The sequence below is a fragment of the Cebus imitator genome, unplaced genomic scaffold (genome assembly GCF_001604975.1).
Source record: "Cebus imitator isolate Cc_AM_T3 unplaced genomic scaffold, Cebus_imitator-1.0 Scaffold438, whole genome shotgun sequence".
In the NCBI taxonomy this organism is placed as follows: domain Eukaryota; kingdom Metazoa; phylum Chordata; class Mammalia; order Primates; family Cebidae; genus Cebus; species Cebus imitator.
Genome location: NW_016107753.1, coordinates 1,056,290 through 1,067,764, shown reverse-complemented (window position 1 = coordinate 1,067,764; position 11,475 = coordinate 1,056,290).

The following is an 11,475-nucleotide window of genomic DNA, read 5'->3' as shown; positions in this document are numbered from 1 at the left end:
AGCACCTCTGCACACCTTCCAAAACTAGTTGGATGTTTGTTATGGGGAAAATCACCTATTTGTGGTCATCCTACTTGGTTCCTTACAGCTCATAGAGCTGTGATTACAATGTTTTAGATATTATCAACAACTTAGTTCCACAAAGCCTTCACTTAATGATTTTCAGGAATTTTGAAGATAAAACCATATAATTTTTATTTTTTAAAGCATCAATGGACTTCTGAAAGTCCATTAGGTATGTTGAAAACTTTAGCGGAATGTATAGAGAACTCTCACATATGCCTTCTCTTTCCCTCTTACCCTATACTGTATAGTTTCCTCCATTATTATATTTTATTATTTTTAACACTTCCTTAATTTTTGTACTGGAGAACTGGCAGAATTACAGTATAACTTCCATAAATAAAATTATTTCTAAGCAACTTTAGCTCTGTACATACTAGTATAATGGTTAAAAGTATAATCTTTTGTGTCAAATGGCTGCATTTATGATCAAATTCTGGTTCATTGCTTGCTTGCCATGGAGCCTTGAGTAAGTTTGTTATCTTTGAGTCTCAATTCCTTTGTCTGTGATGTGGGAATAATAATATCGACCTCACATTATTTTTGGTATTTTTCTTTTATTTTCTCTTTCTTTCTGTCTCTTTTTCTCTCTCTCTCCCTCTTTCCCTCCCTCCCTCCCTTCCTTCCTTCCTAACTTCCTTCCTTCTCTCTCTCTCTCTCTCTCTCTCTTTCTTTCTTTCCAGACAGGGTCTTGCTCTGTTACCCATGCTGGAGTGCAGTGGTGCAATCACAACTCACTGATGACTGGAGCTCCTGGGCTCAAGTGATCCTCCCAATTCAGCCTCCTGAAGTAGCTGAGACTACACGCACACGCCACCATGCCTGCCGAATTTTTGTATTTTTTTGTAGAGACAAGCTTTTGCCATGTTGCCCAAGCTGATCTCAAATTCCTGAGCTCAAATTATCTTTCTGCCTCAGCCTCCCAAAGTTCTAGGATTACATGTGTGAGCCACCATGCCTGGCCTACATTGTTGATATGAGGATTGAGATTATATAAATACAGCATTGATTCAATTTCTATCTTAATAAGAAGATATCATTATTTTTGTGTAATAAAAATAATGTCACCATTTATTTTTCCCAAGAAATGGTGTGGATTTAAGGAAAGCTTAAGGAAACGTAATTGATGGCAGAAAGGAAAAATAATACAGTACAAAAAAAGAGCATGGGCTTCAGAGTGAAATTGCTTGAATCCCTGTATTGCTACATAAAAACTGTGTGACTTTAGACAAGTTGTTTAAATTCACTGATCTATTTTTTTAAATTTAAAAATGAAAAAAGTTTTATTTATAAAATAGTTTTATTTATTTTATATTTTTAGAATTAAATGACATGATCTATGTAGAACATCTCCCAAAGTATGTTTAACATAAATGGTCAAAGTATATGTGCTCCCATAAGGAACATGCATATTTATTCTTTTCTGGGTGTGTGAGATGATAAAATATAAATATGGTAAGTGTGAACTATTTAGTTGATTTGAATTCAACAAAACTTTTCACAAGTTTCTGTGCCAAAAGTTACCTAAATATGAAGCTCCCAACAGATTTCTAGTTATGATTTTAGCATAAATGACTTTACTGAGATGTCATAGGTAAACAAACATGGCCACATCTCTCATGACCACATCTCTGCATGGGGCTGTTGTGTTGCAATATACCCTTAATCTTTTCACTCTAAATTCAAAGGGCTCCACAGATCTCAGTTGGGTGATGTTGGCCTACTTGTCCAGCCTTTCTATGCTTTAATAGCTTAGCTATAAACTATTTATTATGACAGTCTGCCAAATGAGGTGATTATATGTAAATGATATATGTGTACAAAGGTTTGGCATGACATCTAAAAGGCGAACAACGTGGGTACCATACAAGAGATGGACTTTTATTGGAAGTAAAGAGGTCAAGGTTATCTTCTCCCTTATAGTAGAAAGTTTTTCTTCTGTGTTTTGCAATGTTAAAAAAGCCAGTGTGTGTTCTTGTTGGGAGGCCCTCCACTTGGAAAGGTCAGGCAAAGATGTGTGGTGGGGCTAAGGGTAAAGGAAATAGGAAATGAATTTGTAAAGTTGGCTCTGCTCCAATATTTACAAGTAAGAGTTAAAAAGACTGTTGCTTTGTAGGAGAAGAAAGTAGATAGAGTTTGTGAGCAGGGGCCTAGGTAGGAATGAAAAATGTGCATACATGTGGTATCTTTGACATCATATTTCTTGGAAACTTTAAGTATGCTCTTAGGAAAGCCAAAGGCACATATTTCACAGGCTAATATTTAAGGGAAATAAATTTCTGGCTAGTGATTAACAAAGCAATAAGCAATTATTTTTTTCCCTAAGGGATCCAAAGTAATTTAATATTTTTAATAAAAATATTTGACTTCAAGGAGCATGATGCCTCCAACTTTGTTCTTTTTGCTTAGCATTGTCTTAGCTATATAGGTTTTTTTTTTTTTTTTTTCCAGATGAAATTTAAAGTCGTTTTTTGAATTCTGTGAATAAAGTCAATGGTAGCTTGATGGGGATAGCATTGAATCTATAAATTACTTTGGGCAGTATGGCCATTTTCATGATACTGATTCTTTCTATCCATGAGCATGGAATGTTCTTCCACTTCTTTGTGTCCTCTCTTATTTCCTTGAGCAGTGATTTGTATTTCTCCTTGAAGAGGTCCTTTGCTCCCTTGTTAGTTGTATTCCTAGGTATTTTATTCTCTTTGTAGCAATTGTGAATAGTAGTTCATTCTTGATTTGGCCCTCTTTAACTCTGTTATTGGTGTATAGGAATGCTTGTGATTTTTCCACATTGATTTTATATCCTGAGACTTTGCTGAAGTTGCTTATCAGCTTAAGGAGATTTTGGGCTGAGACAATGGGATTTTCTAAATATATAATCATGCCATCTACAAACAGAGACAATTTGACTGCTTCTCTTCCTATTTGAATACCCTTTATTTCTTTCTCTTGCCTGATTGGCCTGGCCAGAACTTCCAATATTATGTTGAATAGGAGTGCAGCATGGTACTGGTGCCAAAACAGATGAATACACCAATGCGACAGAACAGAGGCCTCAGAAATAACACCACATATCTACAACCATCTGATCTTTGACATACCTGACAAAAATGGAGAAAAGATTCCCTACTTAATAAATGGTGTTGGGAAAACTGGCTAGCCATATGCAGAAAGCTGAAAATGGACTCCTTCGTTACACCTTTCACAAAAATTAACTCAAGATGCATTAAAGACTTAAACATAAGACCCAAATCAACAAAAATCCTAGAAGAAAACCTAGGCAATACCATTCAGGACGTAGGTATGGGCAAAGACTTCATGACTAAAACACCAAAAGCAATGGCAACAAAAGCCAAAATTGACAAATGGGATCTGATTAAACTAAAAAGCTTCTGCACAACAAAAGAATCTATCATTAAAGTGAACAGGCAACCTACACAATGGGAAAAAGTTTGCAATCTATCCATTTGACAAAGGGCTAATATCCTGAATCTACAAATAATTTAAACAAATTTACAAGAAAGAAACAAACAATCCCATCAAAATGTAGGTGAAGGATATGAACAGACACTTTTCAAAAGAAGACATTTATGCAGCCAACAAACATATGAAAGAAAGCTCATCATCAGTCATTAGAGAAGTGCAAATCAAAGCCACATGATACCATCTCACGCCAGTTAGAATGGCGATCATTAAAAAGTCAGGAAACAACAGATGCTGAAGAGGATGTGGAGAAATAGGAAGTCTTTTACACTGTTGGTGGGAATGTAAATTAGTTTAACCATTGTGGGAGACTGTGGTGGTCCTTTAAGGATCTAGAACCAGAAATACCATTTGACCCAGCAACCTGATTACCGGATATATACCCAAAGGATTGTAAATCATTCTACTATAAAGATACATGCATATGTATGTTTATTGCCGCACTGTTCACAATAGCAAAAACTTGGAACCAACTCAAATGACCATCAATGATAGACTGGATAAAGAAAATTTGACACTTATATACCATAGAATACCATGCAGCCACAGAAAAGGGTGAGTTCATGTCCTTTGCAGGAACATGGATAAAGCTGGAAACCATCATTCTCAGCAAACTAACACAGGAACAGAGAACCAAACACCATATATTCTCACTCATAAGTGGGAGCTGGACAATGAGAATACCTGGGCACCAGGAGGAGAACATTGGATAACAAGGCCTGGCAGGAGGTGGGATGCTAGGGGAGGGATGGAATGAGGAGAAATACCTAATGTAGATGATGAGTTGATGGGTGCAGCAAAGCACCATGACACATGTATACCTATGTGACAAATCTCACATTCTGCACATGTATCCCAGAATGTAAAGTATAATAAAAATATGTCTGGGCTGGGCTCAATGCCTGTAATCCCAGCACTTTGGGAGGCTGAGAAGGGCAGATCAAGAGGTCAGGAGATCAAGACCATCCTGGACAACATGGTGAAACCCTATCTCTACTAAAAATACAAAAATTAGCTGGGTGTAATGGCATGCGCCTGTGATCCCCACTATTCAGGAGGCTGAGGCAGGAGAATCGCTTGAACGAGGGAGTCGGAGGTTTCAGTGAACCAAGATTGTACCACTGCACTCCAGCCTAGCAACAGAGCAAGATTCCATCTCAAAAAAATTTTAAAAATTTACTATATATGTGTGTTTCAAAGAGCACTAAGGTATGAAATGGTATAAAATGTAAGCTTAGAGAGATTTTTAAGGACAAATAAGATGCTGAGTTTTAGGTAGGTTAAAGTCTTGCTCTGAATTTTATAGCCCTTAATGCAAAGCTTGTAGGGAAACTAAGGTTTCCCAGCTGACTGTTCTTCTCAGGACTCTGTGATGAAAAGTAGTATTAGGGTGTCTGTATGGTGACATGCCAAACAATAGCTATATAGCAAACATTATGATTTAAGTAAACCATTTTTTCAAGAGGATAACAGTTTCCAGCTCCATCCATCTTCCTGTGAAAGACATAATTGTGTTCTTTTCTATGGCTGCCTAGTATTCCATGATGTATACATACCACATTTCCTTTATCCACTCTGTCATTGAAGGGCATTTAGGCTGATTCCTTGTCTTTGCTATTTTGCACAGTACTAGAGTAAACATTCATGTGCATGTGTCTTTTTGGCAGAATGACTTGGGAACAGAAACCAAATACCGCATATTCTCACATATAACTGGGAGCCAAATGATGAGAACTTATGAACACAAAGAAAGAAATGAGAGACACTAGGATCCATTTGAGGGTGAAGGGAAGAAGAAGGGAGAGGAAGAGAAAGATAACTATTGGGTACTGGGCTTAATACCTGGGTCATGAAATAATCTGTACAACAAACTCCCATGACATGAGTTTACCTATGTGACAAACTTTCACATGTCCCCTACAAACATAAAATTAAAAAATTATTTTCAAGAGAAATCCTTTATAGGTGCTGGTAACATTTGAAGAGTGGTCACTCATAGTTGCTGTCTGATAGATTTTCTGTCTTTGCATGTCTTCTAAGGTGAAGGGGAAGATTCTACATGAGAGGATTTAGTAGCCTTGGCCCACTGTCTTAAATATATTGATATACAGGTCTTTTATTCATGCTTAAGATTTCTTTGCTTCTCTGACTGGAAGTTCCCTGTTAAAAGTAAGGCTTTGGGCCATCTTAATGAGATTAATTTTTTTTTAATTTCCAAAAATTAACTGATTTTTACAAAAACATACAGTACATGTTTTACCTGTATGAATGCTTTTAATTTTACGTTTTTATCAGATATTAAATGTTCAATATTGAAGAAATTATGCAACTCACTAAATAAGCACTGAAAAAATACGATCCAACAGTTAACTGATTGGAGAATAGAAAAAGTTAATCTTACTAGAATGTTCCAAAGCCTTAACTCAGATTAAAGTTTCCACTTGTTCTTTAATTGCTGACTTGTTGCAAAAAATACTCAAACAAATCCCCCTATTTCCAGTAATATCTATTTTAATCCATTTTAGATGTTGCTCTCAGATAGATGCTTCTAAGCTGTAGTTCTTACCCCATTATGCTCTTCTTTAATTTGCAGTGGTTTGTCATTGACTGTTACAGTAATTCAAAGTAGGAGTGATCATATTTAAGTAAAGACGCAAGATGGTACACTAAGAGATGGGAATAATATATTAAAACTTTATTTGCATTTTCATAATAATTAAGAGTATATATTTTGTAAACGAGTGAAAAAATAGAAAGGTGTGGAGTGAGATCTTTTTCAAGTAAAGGCGCATGATTATTAACTCTTGGAATCACTGGTATATAGAATGAAATTGTAATTAGTTAGCTAGATATTCATTTACTCTGCAACGTTCCACCTAACCATCACTTTTAGGCTACATCTATATTCGGTTTCTATTATAGTCAAACTGAGGTGCCACAGAAATTTCCTACTTCCCTAAGTGTTTATTCCCTCTGTCTGGAATGCTTCCCTTCATCCTTTTATGCTAAAATCTTAACTGTTTTTCAAACTCTAGGTCAGATGCTATTTCCTTTATGAATATTTTTGTGGTTATAATAGTGTTGATTATAAGTAGCAGAGAGCCACTCAAATTGGTGTAATTAATAAAGGAAACGTATAGGTTTATGACACAGGAAAGTTAAAGGAAAAGGTTCATGTATAATTTCATGAGGAGCCAGATTCATTTATATACAGTTCCCTTGTTTCTTTATTCCTTCATGTGATCTCTTTCCTTGGTTGATTTCCTTTAGGATTACACAATGTTGGAGTAATTCAAAGTCTTATATTAATATCCCACATTACACAGAATAAGAAAAAGAAAGCATCTCCTCATCCTCTCCACGTACTCACCTCCAATTTGGTAAAAGTTCTCGGCTTCATAGTGAAATAGCTTAGGTGACATTCTTACTCATATGGCCTGAGAAATGCTCGTTATATTAGTTTACATGATTAGAGCTTACCTCTGAGCTATGTTGAACAGGACCCTCCCTTGGAGTGTGCAGGTCATCAGTTTCATGGCTGTTTGTAATTGATTTAAACAAAATTGCTAGGGAGGCAAACCACAACATCTACTATAAGCCTATAAGCCTTAATTTGTTTACTAGCTAAAGAAGACTCATCTCCTCGATACTATGATATGTTATTTATACGCTTTTTTTTTTTTTTGGGATGGAGTTTCGCTCTTGTTACCCAGGCTGGAGTGCAATGGCGCGATCTCAGCTCACCGCAACCTCCGCCTCCTGGGTTCAGGCAATTCTCCTGCCTCAGCCTCCTGAGTAGCTGGGATTACAGGCACGCGCCACCATGCCCAGCTAACTTTTTGTATTTTTAGTAGAGACGGGGTTTCACCATGTTGACCAGGATGGTCTCGATCTCTTGACCTCGTGATCCACCCACCTCGGCCTCCCAAAGTGCTGGAATTACAGGCGTGAGCCACCGCGCCTGGCCATTTATATGCTTTTTAAAAAGTCACTTGTTTTTCTTGTGTTATAGCAATTTTCTTTCATATTTGCCAGGTTTTAAGTGGCTTGAGGAGCAAGCACCCATATTTGGTTTATAATTTTATTCAACTTTCCCCTCTGTGGCATCAGAGCACAATGCTTTGTGAAATTAGAATATGTGAATAAATAAATACACAAATGAATAAATAAATAAATGCATGACAGAATTATTGTATAAAATTATTGCTCTTGAAATATAGTTTCTTTTTTGTTAGAAGATTTCAAACAAAACTTAGCAGAAAATGTTCAGCTATGGCAAGAATTCGTGCATTAGAGAAGTGATGGATGCAATATATTACAAGACAACTTATATTTTAATAATTCATTTATTTCTTGAATATTTGAGCCTTTGACATGGATGGTATCTTTTAAATGGCTTTTTATTAACTACGTATCTTTTGTCATCTGCAGTTATTCCATGGAAAAATGTTATTTGCCTAGAAAGTAAAAAGAAAAGTACAGTGTGGTTGTAATGACACATTAACCTGCCAAATGTTATTCTTCTGTATAGGAAGAAATTAGACCTTGGACAGTTACTACTACTTCTATTTAAACGAATAAAAGTAACAACACTATTATTAGATAAATTAATTGCACTTCCTTTGAAAAGATAATTTCTTCTCATCAGAATGTTAAATGAATAAAATGTATATAATTTTTATGCTCATATATTCATTTTAGATGGTTTTATTTTGCCTACTATATTAAGTTATAGATAATGAAACGTACTTTTGCATCACTTTATCTTTGTTAGAAGAAATCTTTTCCCCAATAATGTTTCACTGAAGCATTCGATGCACACTGATCTCCAAACTCATATATTATGGTTTATTGGAATGATCTACATAGGTGCCTCATGGTAAAAAAGGGAACCCATGATCTGCTCCTATCAAACCAGCTCCTCCTCTAATGTTAACCGTCTTGGCAATTGTGTTAAATCATACTTGGTTTTCTGTACAAGAATATCTGACCTTGGATAATTAATAAAGAAAAGAGGCTTAATTGGCTCACATTCTCAGGCCTTACGGGAAGCATGCTGCTGATGTCTGCTGGGCTTCTGGGGAGGCTTCAGGAAGCCTACAATATTGACAGAAGGCAAAGGGGGAGCAAGCATGTCACATGGTGAAAGCAGAAACAAGATAGAGAGGGGAGGTGTCGCACACTTAAAAAATGACCAGATCTAATGAGAACTCACTCACTATTAGAGGACAGTACTAAATGGACAGTGCTAAACCACTCATGAAAAATTCACCCTTGTGGTCCAGTCACCTCCTTCCAGACCCACCTTCCACACTGGGGCTTACATTTCAACATGGTATTTGGGTCAGGACAGCATCCACACTGTGTCAGCAAATGATTTTTTAATTCACTGAGTTGCTCCTTTTAGAAACCTGGGAGCCATCCTTAACAATCCTTCTACGTTACTCCTCACATCCACTTCATTATGAAATCTTGCCAATTTGGCTTCCCAAATGTGCAAAATGTGTCTTGAATGTGTTTATGTCTCTCAAACTATCTTGCTGCTACTTGAAGCGACCACTTGAAGCGACCATGATAAATTGCCTAGACTTAGACAAACAGCCTCTAAACTGGTTTTCCTGTTTCTGATCTTGACTTTCTCCATTCTAGTACTCACACTTTCACCATATTGTTAAAAGAAAAAAAAAAAACAAACCCTTGTTATAGGCCTTTAATATCTTTCCATTGCTCTGTGGATAAATGTATATATTCTCCAGGATTCAGATAATATGGTTCCTGGCTGTTTCTCCGCCCTCATGGCTATTGTTTAGATATTTGACTTCCCCAAACTTCATGTTGAAACTTAATCCCCTGTTGCATGTGGAGCCTAATTCGAGGTGTTGGGGTCATGAGGGCAGATCCCTTATAAATGGCTTGATGTGGTCCTCATGTTAATGAGTGAGTCCTCATTCTATTAGTTCCCATCACAGTTGGTTGTTAAAAAGGGCCGGAAACCTCCCCTCTGTCTCTCTCATTTTTTTTTTTTTTTTTTTTTTTGCCGCATAATCTCTCTACAGATCGGCTCCTTTTTGCCACCATGAATGGAAGCAGCCTGTGGCCCTCCCCAGATCAGATGCCAGTGCCACACATGTACCAAATAAAACTTTTTATCCATGAGCCAATAAAACTTAAAAAAGTAAAACCTAGCCTTATGTGTTCCTTTGTAGCAGCAAACGAGTGAAGACCCTCACGTTTCACTTATCATCCCCCTCTCTTGCTCACTTTGCTCCATTCACACCAACATTTTCTATCCCTAAAATGTACTAAGATCTGTTGTCCTCATAACCCTTGCTTTTACTGCTTTCTGTATGTGAGATATTCTTTTCATCTCTAATATAAACGTACACACATTCTCCCTTTCTCCTCTCTCTCTCTGTAACTGGATCTCTGTCACACAGGCTGGAGTGCAGTGGTGCAATCAGAACTCACTGCAGCCTTCACCTCCCGGGTTCAAGTGATCTTCCCACTTCAGCATCCCAAGTAGCTGTGACTACAGGCTCACACCACTATGACTGGCTAATATTTTTTTCTTTTTTTTTTTCGTAGAGAGAGGTTTTCTCCATGTTGCCCAGGCTCACTTGCTCTCCTTTCTGATTTAGCTAACTCCTACTCATCCTTCAATTATTAAATGTTAGTTTAATTTGTCAGAGCATTATTCCCAGAATCTCTTGCCAGATTAAGCTATTTCCTCCTGCTATAAACCCTATCTCTACTTTGTCTTAGCAATACGTGTAACCATCATATTGAGTAGTTATTTGAGCAATTGTTTGTTAAGTATCTGTCTTCTCTATTACTCTGTATCTACAATGAGGGTAGGCGTTTCTTTTGTTCATCATTGTTACCTCACTGCCTAACCTACTGCTTAACATTTACTATAAACTCAGTAAATGTATATTAAATAAGTGAATCTTAAAAAGCATTACAGAAGAGTAAGATTTACTGAATTAGTGTGTTTGTCAAAGGTAGCTCATAAACAGAGAAAGACAAGATGTAGCCACCTCAGAAGGGAGAATATGAGGCCACATGCCAAAGCAAAAGTGTTGTTCACTTAATTTTTTAAAACATGACCCATAAATAATGCGTCTTCTCTTATTTCTTCCAGGTATTGACTTTGATCTTGCCTGTGTCAGTTTCATGAACCAACATTATTCTTCCCTAGTATTAGTCTCTTTCCAAATTTTTCTCTATGTCACGTCAATTGTGAATTTTGGTTATATTTTTCTTTGTGATATTGTTAGGTAATTTTCCTCTTAATCCCACAGGCACTGCTGCAATGCACGGCACGATTATCTTAGTCTTCTGCCAAAGTCTTCTGATACATCTTTCTACCCCAAACTCATATAGCACTCTTAATGCCGGATTAATCTTTGTAAAGCAATTCTTTATTTATGTCACTCATAGTTCAAAAGTTTTCATTTACTCTTTGTCATTCTACAAAATAAATCTAGGCATTTTACTTTAGCATTCATGGCCTTTATCTTTATTATTCTCTTCTGTTTCTAATGTAAATTTTCTGCCTCAGTGAAACCAGTTCATATATACCTACCTCCAGTATGTATTTTCCAACTGTGTCTGCTGATAAAAATCTCTCCTTTCTCTGAATTTTTTTCTCATCTATATTCTGGGCTATCACTTGATACTATATATTATTTCTATCATTTATTTTTATCATAATGTGTGTAAGCTGAACCCCAAAATTAATTGCTAATAATTTGAGAACTTCATTGTGTAGTTCCAGCATCTGGGATAATACCAAGTAAACTAATTGTAGTTTTTTTGTAACTGACTATAGTGCCATCATTTTGAGTAGTATATAATACTAAATATAACTCAAAAAATATTTATTGTTGATGATGATGGATACTACATAGAGGAGAGAAATCGGGCAAA